The 13,599-nt window shown below is 32.1% G+C and overlaps 1 protein-coding gene and 1 long non-coding RNA gene across 19 annotated transcripts in view; one reads left to right on the top strand and one right to left on the bottom strand.

Moving 5' to 3' along the window:
- LOC127289609 (CUGBP Elav-like family member 4) overlaps positions 1–13,599 on the bottom strand; it is a 596,519-nt gene that overhangs the window by 489,760 nt on the left and 93,160 nt on the right. The gene's annotated exons all lie outside the window — the stretch shown is intronic.
- LOC127289612 (uncharacterized) lies at positions 10,910–12,111 on the top strand. The gene is made up of 3 exons (XR_007844201.1): positions 10,910–11,081; positions 11,234–11,539; positions 12,000–12,111. It is a non-coding gene; the product is annotated as an uncharacterized LOC127289612 (long non-coding RNA).

Raw genomic sequence — 13,599 nt, 5'->3', positions numbered from 1 at the left:
AATGACAAGTTGAAAATTTTAATTAAAGTTTGAAATTAGTTTTATTTTTTACATTAAATTTGGAAAGAGCTGTACTTACGTTTAAACTGTTATATTTAAATTATAAAGTTTCATTAAGGAGGTTATGTTTAACCATCTCCTTAATGATCATTATCATTTTATTTAAAATAATGAATATTTGTATAAAAATTTTTTAAAAAGTGTATTGTTTAACTTTTTATTATCTTTGTTTTTTAAATTTTATTTTGAATTAGTCAAACTTTTTGTTTTTAAAAAAAAAGAAAGAAATATAAGGATGGTTTTATCCATTCTTATATATAGTTTGTGTAGGACTAATGAAATACCGCATTCCAGATATTAATTCTATAGAGACTGTAAAAATGCTGATAATGTAGAACATCTCATTATCAATTTATTGTACATTATTCAAAAAACCTTGGTAGATATTTCCTAACTTTTTAATATCAGTTTTAAAATTTATTGATTTTTTTTCTTTTGCTATATATAGCATTTCAAGAAATTTTCTTTTATAATAGTTCTGTTCTGTGTTCAAGATTGTTACGTTATTAAAATCAAAGTAATGGTTGTTTTCAGTTGCATGAGTAGCTAGAGCTGTGTTTGTTTTTTTATTTTTAATATCTCTAGCGTGTTCTGTTAATCTAGTTTGTAAATATCTTAATGATTCACCAATGTATATACTGCCACATTGGCATGGTATTCTGTATATGGTATTAATTTGTCGTTTCTTTTCTATTTTCGAGGATTACGAATTCAATGTCAATTTTTCATAATGGATCCAATATGGCGGTTGAAAATTTTGTCCGACATTTTGAATTTTGAAAAACCAACATCAGATTCGTAATCAGCTATTTGGATCGATCAATGTTAAAAGAATTGATTAGAACATTAAATATTTTATCATTAAAAGAAGAAAATTACAAATTTGGGTATTATTTTCTCTTGAGGATTTACATATGATGAACATTCAGTTGCGATAAGGAGACACCTCATGCAGATATCCGGAAAAGCATCAGGAATCGCGCGACTCTGAATTTGGCATCGAGACTCGACATCTGCAGGATGTCTGTTGGAAGAATGGGTAACCGGTAATTGGGGATTCAATGTAAGGTAAATAGTCGTACATGTAGACACAAGGGCCATGTGCTACGAGTTCCCCGGGTCTAGTTTCATTCTCTTCCGGCAAACGACCCTTCTCCATTTTCTCTCTCTCTCTCTTCGGTTATTGGTAAAGGGCCAAGAAACCTCAATCCGCTTCAGAAGCCAAACTCTTAAGTCCGATTCAGATGGATTCAGATGCTTGATTCGAAATCAAGCCTCGCGCAGAGAGTCCATGATTCATCATCTTGAGGGTTCTTGAGGGATAATTAATCTTAACAGAAATTCTGTTGCGGAAAAATAATTGTATAATTAAAATTCCATTAAAAGAGAATAAAATAAAGAATTGCGTCTAAGAGGTTTGAACATACAAAAATTAATGATAATTTATAGGAGAAGAAGCAAAAGTCGTAAATTCATGGGGAAAAATACAATCTAACAGTTTCCAATGTGCAGTTGTACTTTTCTGAAAAGGTACGGCATTAAATCAATCAGAAGGGTCGGAACGTAATCTTCGTTGGACACATGGGACTGTGGAAAGGGATTGTGGGTGAGGCAGAGAGTCAGCGCTATCGTATGCAATTTATTCGCATCTCCTACCAGAATAACCATCGTCGCTGGTATAGTATATACCATACCACTATCACCACCACCACCATCACTGTGTCCTGGTGGATGGAAGTAGCTACTGCGGCCGGATCTGCCGCCCCATTTCGCGGTCCAGTGACGCCCAGGAATTCGCCAATTGGATTTTCTCTGCTTGCCTTTCTAGAGCTTGCTGTTAGATGATGCAGAAGGTGTCGGCATAGGTTATCATTCGAGAAAGAGAGAGAGAGAGGAGAGACGACGATCCAAGGGATCTTGAATCAAGCCTGAGTGACAATTTCGACATACTATCGACTTTCTCTTTCCATCTTCACAATATAATTTATTCTCAATCACATCTCTCTGTGTAAATTCCGACGAATCAAGAAATGACGATTGTCGAGTGCACTTACACTGTTCAAATTCAAACATGGAATTTCAATTCCCGTATTGCACTCAGCTTTTTGAGTTCACGCAAATGTTATCAAGAATCAGGTAAATTGTCCGAAAAGCTGCTTATAGACATATATATAATATTGTTAAAGTTGGAGAAATTTCTTTTCTGAATTTTCATTAGAAGCACATGAAAACATATGAAAAGTTACGAAAAACACCTTGAAGTAAAGATGTTTATACAATTACTAATATTATTTTTAAAATAAGTAAAGTGATTCGTTTTCGATTCCCTGGATGAGCTGTTAAATCACAGGGCATACGAAAAGCAGGGAGATTTTTTTTTTATTAGAATCGCGGTGATGGAACTTTTTTTTTTTATTACTCCTGCAGCCTTGTAACGGGAGGGGAAAAAAAAGCGGCAAATATTTAACCCGCGATAACATCGGGAGTCGTGTGGCGGGAAACCCAGGATGGTGGTTAACGCAAGCGAGCTCAGCGCCCCGAGGCGAGCTTTTTACAGCCTTGCAAACCCTCCGCACATTGGGACTAAAATAAGGCTCGGCATGTGTGTTGCGTGTGTATATATATAAGGCTGCTGCATATGAATCGCTCGGAAACAGCAGGAAATTAAATGGTCGTGACTGTAGGAAAATAAAGGTTGTCTTATCGATGTACCTGTGGATGTTAATTGGGAGTTATTGCTTGCCGTTGCAGTATCTATAATATATGTGTTTGTATATATATATTTGTATTTGCATCTGCATCAGGCGTTGAGTTTGCTTTGCTATTTGTCAATAACATATGTATACACGCTGTCCTCATTATTGTAAATTATCGCGATCGTTTTGGCTATTTCATTGTCAAATGGCTTTGACACAAAGTTATGGAGATACGCTGTGATACTTCGCATGCAATGTATAACTATGTAAATATCAGAATCACTGATTTTTTACGATTACATCTTTCAACGAACAGATGTTAATTTTCATAATGTAAATAATAAATAAAAACTAATTAACAATTATTTCCGCATTTCTGCGCATGGACATACAGGTTATGAAACCACTCCGAACGAGCGTGCCTCGTAGATGGCGCGCAAGTAACTGCATCTGCGCAGAACACACGAAGTATTTTGCGCAAACGTGAATTTAATTCATTCCCCCTTTGCGATGAAAACAATCTTTTAGAAAACAAGAAAAAAGTATTTTAAAATTAAATTCTTTTGTAAATAAATTTTAATTTAATTTTTTTTTTCATTTGACAAATTGATGTGTGAGAGAACAGTATAGGAGAGAGTTTAATCTTGAAATTGTTAGCTCATATCAAGACGTGATGCACTGAAGAGAAAACGAAAGGTCAGTCAAGCGATTGCAACTGTTTGCGGTTACAGTAGAGCGCGAAAAAAGAGGCAAAGGGAAGTATGAGTTGAAGAAACTTAAAAGAACTTTTCAAGAGTTCACTCAGTAGAACTTGTTGAAGAAACTGTAATAAACGCTCTGAGATGTGACTCTGATATATAACCCCCCACATCAATCATAATATTTACGTTATAAAATCTAATATAAACTGAAAATAAAAAGTACTTTCACACTTTTCTTTTCGCAAAAGTTCATTAAATATTTATTCTACGTCACGTGCATTCTTTCGCAATATTTAAAAAAAAAAGAAATTTATTTCCATGTTGTATTAAAGATATTTAATCTTCTCTTTTTGTCGTCCTTTTTAATCCTTATAAAAAAAACATTTTTATTAACTGGTCAACAATATTTTTTTATTTATTTATCTAAAGTAATTTTTTTATAATTTTTAATAGCAAACATTTCTAATGAATTCGGATTAATTAATTTCTGTATTGATTTGAAAACTGATGCCAAATGCAGTGTAGGTGTATGCTTCATAATCCTGAATACCATATTCCCGAATATGAGATGTCAGGTTTGTGCAGTTACATGTAAAAGGTACACTGAAATGGACTCAATGCATTGCACGTTTCAGAATTATCGAGAGTACTCACCAGCTTGGCCGAATTTCAGATCAATAGTGGCTATTGTTAACGATACCACTGTGGTAACATCGACAGAACGCAAAGTCATTAAGATACCAATTCAGAGAACTGGCTTTATCTGATATCAACATTTCTGAAAAAAAAAATTTACACTTTTCGAATTCTTCTAAATTCTCTTTAAATTAATTTTACTAATTATTTGATAGAATTTTCATATCATTTAATCGTGGAATAATTATAAATTATTCCTACGATGTCTAAATTGTGTGACTGTCTGACTTAAATGTCAGTGTACTACTTTTTTATAGAGATAAATCTTATTGGCAGATTTTCTACTGAACAAGAACTAAAATTAAAAATTTCTATTCCATATCTGATTAAAATATAACTATTCCACTGAATTGTCAATTATCTCATTGAATTAATTATTATCAAATAATTTAAAAATTAATTTTACCATGAATTTTCATAAGTCCATATAATGGTATATATATGCTTAAAATACAAAGTTCTGTCTCAAGAAAAGACAAAGTGACAAGAACAGTTAATAATGCAGAATCTTTATAATTGTCAAATCTGATAGAGTTGGTATTTTATTACTGAGGGGATAGAAAGAGATACATTATTTAGTATATAGTGAGTCAAAGGCTATTCTCTCGCAAAGCACATTTATATATAACATGGTCGTAAGGAGAAGACATCTTTTTCCGCCTTCCCAAAATATGAGGCTATCATTTACTGATATTTACTGGTGTTACATTTTTCTCAAATGGTGTTACTCACTGGTGCGAAGTACTTACATTGGTCCATAAAAATTATTTAATATCTAAAAAATGAAAAAGTATTTTTATTCATACCTTCTTTTTTTTATGCTATCATTACTATTATTTTTTTTTTTTTTAATAAAAAAAAGAAAACTTGTTATTCTATGAAATTAATTAGCCTCTTCTATCAAAATTATATGAGAAGTTTCAATCAAAACCAAAAGCCAACGAGTAATTTTGCCTCGAATACTTGTTTTGTATTTGTTTTCAGATTTTATTCAGAAGCTTAAACACAGTGGAACGTTGCTAGCCAGATATTTATAGTATTTGGATTATGGAATAATCCTCGACGGAAATGGAAAGAATTGTACGAGTATACTGTGTTTACAAATATCCTCTTCTCTCTACTCTCGTTCCTCTTATTTTTTTTCCCCACACCCTTCATTCACTTCACCTTCTTCCTTTTCCGCATTCCAGATTCCGGAGGCGCAGTCATCCTTCACAAGAATTTCCAATCTTTCTCTCGATCCGGATCACTCGAAAGACGAGGGCTCTCAATTTTAAATTTCATATTTCAACGAAAAATTCTCTCCCTTAAGTAGCAAAAATTGCGATAAGTTTTATCCGACTTCGCTTTTTTTTCGCCATCCAAAGCTTTCGTTTCCTTAAAACAGCTATTTCAATTTTTTTTTCTATTAGAAAAATGTAACTAATTTGCATTCAGGTAGAAATTAATTTTGGAAATTGGAATTTTGAGAATGTTGTGTGCTTTCGATTTGCCCTCAGGAAACAAAACACATTGCTGATGAAATTTCAAAATCAATAATTGAATAGCAAAACCGAAATAATAATTAATAAATTTCAAAATTATTTGAAATTCAAATATAGAATCAAATATTTTAAATAACTAAAAATTATTTTTTAAAAGAAAATTCAAAAATGATGAATATTTGTAAAAAATTGTATTCTCGATATATATACATAGTGCATATATAGATATTTGAATAGAACAATGCGAAAGCTTTATGAAAGGGAAGACAAATAATAATGGTTCGTATTGTAACGGAATAGGAAAAAAAAAAAAAGTTTTTAAAAGATGCAGTTGTAATACTCTTTGAAATGCAGTCATGCAGCATCTGGTTCGAGACATGTCACTCTCTATCGCTTGGATGTACTGTAACAATTGGCTGGAGGTAAATAAGACCATCTACGACAAAAGACCGCGTGTAAGAATGATGGTAGTGCCTTCGAGCGATGTCTGTTCTGTATCTACTAAGTTGGCTTTAAGGGCGGAGGAGTCAAGACATTGCTACTATATTAAATAAATAGAGATACTCGGCCTTACTCTGAGATGGGAAAAGCTGGGTTAACTGTTTGAACTGAAACAGCACGTATAATATCTTTTTCTTTTGTCTTTTTTTCCCCCCTCCAACAAGAAACAAGCCTTCAAACTCGTATCAGTGCGATTTTCGAAAAAAAGAAAAACACAAAAAAGGATTTTCTCGGAATTAAATTTTCTGTGATTGCACTCGAAAAAATGAAACTCTTTGATTATAAAGGACCTTATTTTAATGAATTTTATTTATAATTTTCAAACATTTAATTTTGCAATAATTAAAAATTTAGTAAATATATATATATATTTTTTTAATAAATTATCTGAATTGTCTTTGAGATTTTCTGATTTTTTAAAAAAAAAAAAAATGCTTACATTATAATACCCGCTTTATAAAGCGTATTCCATTGTCACAATGTAATCAGGGAAATGTAACTTTTTTTTCAGTAAACCAAAAATTGGACTAGTTTTTTTTTTTACTAATGAATGACCTACATATTCGTCGCACATTTTAACTTTCACGAATGTCCTACATTTTGAAAATGTAATCTGTTGACCCCATTTCACATTTAACTTTACAAAATATTTAATAACAAATTTTCTCATATTGACCTAAAATTTCTATACAAAATAAGATTCTGCTAAATCCAATTAACCTCTTCATGGTCTTTTTTAATTAAAATGTTTCGCATATATTTAAGGAAAAAAAAACTATAAATAATAATTTTTTTTTTAGAATATTTAAAACTATATTAATTATTAATAATGGAAATAATTTTAAATTAATTTTTCTTCGATTTATTTCAGTTTTCTTTTTTAAAAAATTTGCTTTTCAATTATTTTTCACCTGATTTAAATTTAGAGAGAAGGCATATTACAACGAGAATGCGAATAATGTCTTGTGTGCAGCCGCAAAAAAAAAAAAAAAGTTCTCAAGCCATTTGAATGAGTAAAAGTTTTATTCCCTGATTATGAATTAATAAAGACTAAAAGCTTTATAGCTAGACTATTAAATTCCGTGGCAAGGGTGCGAACACAAAAGTTAGACAGCGAGTAGTCTCGTTACCAAGTTACCAAGAAATAAAAGTTTTTCTTTTTAATATACAGATCGAAATTCGCGATACCACAAGACTGTAGACTTTCAAAACAAGACAAGTTAAGCGGGAAAAGTCGAGTAAATTGCTCTATTATTAATAACTGTGTAACAAATTATTATTAAGAAAAATTATATTTTTAGACGTTAAATCTTTTGTGAAACTAAAAGTGAGGAGTTTGTGCATTCTTTTTTAAAATTCTTTCTGAAGGTGCAAATTTGAAATTTTGTAAATATATTATTATCTGTATGAATTTAATCTGTAATGCTTTTTTTTAACGCTTTTAATTTAATTACAAATGAATTACAAATTTGGAATTAAAAATGTTTATATAAATTCGTATGATATTGTGTTTGGCTGTGTTAAATTCATTGAGAGTGGAGAGGCTGGGTCCAGACTAAACGTGTGATTCGCGTTTGGCAGAGGGAAAAATCAATGAGCGGAAACGCGAAACTGGACGAAGGGTCGGAGGCTGGCAATGGATGGTGGACCTTTCGGACTGCGGGACTATAGTTTCTCTATTTCCTTCATTAACTCTGGTTCAACAGTGGCGTAACTTTTAATTGGAAGTAGTGGGGGGGGGGAGAGGGCAACGAGTCTCATTTCCCAACGGTCTTTTTCCTATATATTGGAATTCAGACTCACATCTTGAAAGACGTTAAAATTTTTCGCAAACTTTAGATTTTACTATTCAATTTAAAAAATCAATTTCTATTTAAAAATTGGATTTAAAAAAATCAATTTTACATTTTTGTTTTCAAAATATATGGCATATTTAAATTAATGTTCAGAAACATTACAGAAACTGATATTTAAGGATATCAATTTGGTTCCGGCGGTTTGGATATCCAGATAATATCCTATGACATCCCCAGGGTATCCTAGTGATGTCCAAACCGCCGGAATCAAATAGATATCCCTAAGATGTCCCAGAGATATCCTTAAATATCCGGTACAGTAAGAAAATGAGGTAATTGTGTCACATTTTGTAAAATTAAAAAAAGCATTCCCATTATTTCCAATTTCATTTAACCCAATTCACAAATCGGTAAATTTGCATTTTAGATTTTAGCAAATCAAAAATTAGACTAGAATTTTATTTTAGGTTTCTAAATTTGCATTTAAGTTAAGTTTAAAAGCTCGAATTTGAATTTCAAAAATTTTGTTAACATTCTAATTCGTCGAAATGAAAATTCGAAATATTCAACAGTATAAAATTCTGTACTACAATAAATATTTTTTTAAAGGAAAATAAAATTTCTTTTCCTTTGTAGAATCGGTATTATAAAAGAAAAAGCTATCGAGGAAATTTAAAAAAAATTTCTTATAATTCCATATTTGTTAAATATAAATTGAAATTCTATTTTTCATGCCAGTGTGTTAATTATCTGATAACTATTATTATTCGACAATGAGTATATGTGAAGAGAGCGCGCAGAACAAAAGAGAAAGAGAGAAAAGTGAGAGGTTTCGAAGGAGGAAGGTTTAGAGCTGGAAGCGGAGAAAATAGAGCGAGGATGAACAATTTCAGTCCGTAAATTAATTAGAAATAGTATAATAGCTGAGAGTGGCCGGCCGGTAGGAACGAGGTCCGTGGCGCGTTTGGTTTCGTGGTCAACGTGTTTCGGTGTGCAGTTCGCACAACCACACCGGAAGTTGGGTATGGTAACCAACCAAACCTACACTCACCTATACGTCACCCTTGCGCACATGCTTGGCCTGTTTGCAACCTCGAAGGCATTAACAGCCGCGCGTACTGCAAGTAAACTCGAGAAGCGAGAGACCAACCCTTTAGAAGGATATTTCGTGTTCCGTCGGATGGCGAAGTTCTCGGCGTAACAGAATGACCAGTAGGATTTCCTGCAGAGTTACAACCTATGCATACCGTCACCAAATAAATCTTAATCAACTGCGCTATGTTCGCGTGTCCCTTGAATTGTATATAAAGCAAAGGTCACTTTATTTCCGCAAAACTTTCATAATTCCCATCTTGCAGATGAAGATTCACAAATAACGATTAAAGAAATTTTAATGTCATCAATTTCAATTTTATTTTCAGGGTTCCGATCACGCAGTAAACCAAAACGGAACCCTTATGATTTCACTCTTGTACGTCCACAAAATACTACCCACCCACTCTGAATTCAAGCCATTTTAACTGATTAAGCTCAAAATTGGTAAACATTTGTATTCTTGCGAGTAGATTAAAGCAAAATTATAGCAAACCCGATTGGAATTGAATTTAATATAGTTATAATACAAAAAATCGAAATTTCGAAAAAAGTGTGTCGCCACCTTAACTTACACAGTATTAAAGCTACGATTTTTTTTCAAATAAGGATAGACTTAAGGCTGGTAATAGAAGTCTTCCTCTACTTGGATTTGGGTGTCAATTTTTTTCTACACTATTAGGTGTATTTTGTGCAAGAAAATGCATTAAAATCATCTGCCTAAGAAAAAATGAATTTTTTTCAGAACTTTTTTATGATTTTGAATGACTTTTTGGTGGTTATACAGGTCTTCCTCTACTCGGCTTTGGCTGTCGATTTTTTTCTACACTTTTAGGTGTATTTTGTGCATGAATATGCAATAAAATCGTCCGCCTAAGAAAAATTGAATTTTTTTGGAAATTTTTTTTTTTACCTGAATGACTTTTTGGTGGTTATAGAGGTCTTCCTCTAAACGGAATTGGCTGACGATTTTTTTCTACACTTTTAGGTGTATTTTGTGCAAGAATATGCAATAAAATCGTCCGCCTAAGAAAAATTAAATTTTTTTGGAAATTTTTTTTTGGACCTGGATGACTTTTGGTGGTAATAGAGGTCTTCCTCTACTGGAATTTGGCAGTCGATTTTTTTCTACACTTTTAGGTGTATTTTGTGCAAGAATATGCAATAAAATCGTCCGCCTAAGAAAAATTGAATTTTTTTGGAAATTTTTTTTTGGACCTGGATGACTTTTGGTGGTAATAGAGGTCTTCCTCTACTCGGATTTGGCTGTCGATTTTTTTCTACACTTTTAGGTGTATTTTGTGCAAGAATATGCAATAAAATCGTCCGCCTAAGAAAAATTGAATTTTTTTGGAAATTTTTTTTTGGACCTGGATGACTTTTGGTGGTAATAGAGGTCTTCCTCTACTGGAATTTGGCAGTCGATTTTTTTCTACACTTTTAGGTGTATTTTGTGCAAGAATATGCAATAAAATCGTCCGCCTAAAAAAAAATTGAATTATTTTGGAAATTTTTTTTTTTACCTGGATGACTTTTTGGTGGTTCTAGAGGTCTTCCTCTACTCGGATTTGGCTGTCGATTTTTTTCTACACTTTTAGGTGTATTTTGTGCAAGGATATGCAATAAAATCGTCCGCCTAAGAAAAATTGAATTTTTTTGGAAATTTTTTTTTGGACCTGGATGACTTTTGGTGGTAATAGAGGTCTTCCTCTACTCGGATTTGGCTGTCGATTTTTTTCTACACTTTTAGGTGTATTTTGTGCAAGAATATGCAATAAAATCGTCCGCCTAAGAAAAATTGAATTTTTTTGGAAATTTTTTTTTGGACTTGGATGACTTTTGGTGGTAATAGAGGTCTTCCTCTACTGGAATTTGGCAGTCGATTTTTTTCTACACTTTTAGGTGTATTTTGTGCAAGAATATGCAATAAAATCGTCCGCCTAAGAAAAATTGAATTTTTTTGGAAATTTTTTTTTTTACCTGAATGACTTTTTGGTGGTTATAGAGGTCTTCCTCTACTCGGATTTGGCTGTCGATTTTTTTCTACACTTTTAGGTGTATTTTGTGCAAGGATATGCAATAAAATCGTCCGCCTAAGAAAAATTGAATTTTTTTGGAAATTTTTTTTTGGACCTGGATGACTTTTGGTGGTAATAGAGGTCTTCCTCTACTGGAATTTGGCAGTCGATTTTTTTCTACACTTTTAGGTGTATTTTGTGCAAGAATATGCAATAAAATCGTCCGCCTAAGAAAAATTGAATTTTTTTGGAAATTTTTTTTTTTACCTGAATGACTTTTTGGTGGTTATAGAGGTCTTCCTCTACTCGGATTTGGCTGTCGATTTTTTTCTACACTTTTAGGTGTATTTTGTGCAAGAATATGCAATAAAATCGTCCGCCTAAGAAAAATTGAATTTTTTTGGAAATTTTTTTTTGGACCTGGATGACATTTTGGTGGTTATAGAGGTCTTCCTCTACTCGGATTTGGCTGTCGATTTTTTTCTACACTTTTAGGTGTATTATGTGCATGAATATGCAATAAAATCGTCCGCCTAAAAAAAAATTGAATTATTTTGGAAATTTTTTTTTTTACCTGGATGACTTTTTGGTGGTTATAGAGGTCTTCCTCTACTCGGATTTGGCTGTCGATTTTTTTCTACACTTTTAGGTGTATTTTGTGCAAGAATATGCAATAAAATCGTCCGCCTAAGAAAAATTGAATTTTTTTGAAAATTTTCTTTTTTACCTGGATGACTTTTTGGTGGTTCTAGAGGTCTTCCTCTACTCGGATTTGGCTGTCGATTTTTTTCTACACTTTTAGGTGTATTTTGTGCAAGGATATGCAATAAAATCGTCCGCCTAAGAAAAATTGAATTTTTTTGGAAATTTTTTTTTGGACTTGGATGACTTTCTGGTGGGAATAGAGGTCTTCCTCTACTCGGAATTGGCTGACGATTTTTTTCTACACTTTTAGGTGTATTTTGTACAAGAATATGCAATAAAATCGTCCGCCTAAGAAAAATTGAATTTTTTTGGAAATTTTTTTTTGGACCTGGATGAATTTTTGGTGGTAATAGAGGTCTTCCTCTACTTGGATTTGGCTGTCGATTTTTTTCTACACTTTTCGGTGTATTTTGTGCAAGAAAATGCAATAAAATCATCTGCCTATGAAAAAATGAATTTTTTCCAGAACTTTTTTTGATTATGGACTGCTTTTTGGTGGTAACAGGTGTCTTCCTCTAATTGGATTTGGGTGTCAATTTTTTTCTAGCCTTTAAGGTGTATTTTGTGCAAGAATTTGCATTAAAATCATCTGCCTAAAAAAAATGAATTTTTTTGAGAACTTTTTTATGATTTTGGATGGCTTTTTGGTGGTAATAGGTGTCTTCCTCTACTTGGATTTGGCTGTCAATTATTTTCAACACTTTTAGGTGTATTTTGTGCATGAATTTGCAATAAAATCATCTGTTTAAGAAAAAACGAATTTTTTTGGTACCTTTTTTATGATATGGTTGGTCTTAAGGGTGGTAATATATGTCTTCCTCTACTTGGATTTGGGTATTAATTTTTTTTTACACTTTTAGGTGTATTTTGTGCAAGAATATGCAGTAATACATATCCTGAAATATCTGTGAAAAAGATGTCAAACTTTTCTTCAAAGTTATAAAATGAAATCAAAAATTTCTTTTATGAAATACGAAATAACTTCCCTTCCCATAATCATGTCCATAATCTTAAATCTCTCCTTTCACCACATACTACAATCAACACTCCCCACATAACCTTGTACATAACAAATATTTATAATATTTCACAATTTACTTCCCCTCTTGGGAAATACAGTGATAGCTATAGAGTCATAAATAAAAGTTATATTATCTTGGAAACAAAATGATAAAAAAGAATATTAATTATAAAACTATGTATTTGACTAATGAACTGCTTAGTTTTTAATTTTCTAAATTGATTTTTTTATAAGAGAAGTCTTCTTATAGAAAACAGGAAAATTTTGATAAACTATTAAATTCAAAAGATTTGTTCTTCGTTTTGTTGAAAAAGAAGACTTAATTTAAAATTTACTCGTGTTGAATTATGATCTTTTCTCTATATATACATTCTTTTATAACTCATAAGATTTCTTTATGTAGTTAAGAATGCGTTTAATGCCAAGCATATAACCTTTATCCGCATTCATGCATCCTTAGAATATGAAATACGTGGCATTCTAACGAATAAATGCATCATTAAAGTCGTATGGAAGTTAAAGTAAGCCAAAGTGGTTCTCATCTCTTCTCTATTTTTTTTCTCCCTCAAGGCGCATTGTTTATCGAGTGATCGTTAAACATTTACTGTACTTGATCTGGCAAAGAAATACACTTGTTATGAAAATGTGTCATCGCAGTTATGTACTTTTCATTGTCTCTCGCAGGTGTGTAGCATCTATGTGACTGCCATTTTCGTGTGCAAGATCGATTTCTTTGAGAAAGATGAGCACACTATGGCGCATATATACAATACAATCCCCGACGCAAGAAACGAGGAGTCTGTTATGTGCCGTAAAACGGAATATGCAA

Source organism: Leptopilina boulardi, unplaced genomic scaffold (assembly GCF_019393585.1).
Source record: "Leptopilina boulardi isolate dan_hultmark-lab unplaced genomic scaffold, ZJU_Lbou_2.1 LbouV2_48, whole genome shotgun sequence".
NCBI classification, from domain to species: Eukaryota; Metazoa; Arthropoda; class Insecta; order Hymenoptera; family Figitidae; genus Leptopilina; species Leptopilina boulardi.
This window is presented reverse-complemented; position numbering and strand designations above follow the sequence as displayed.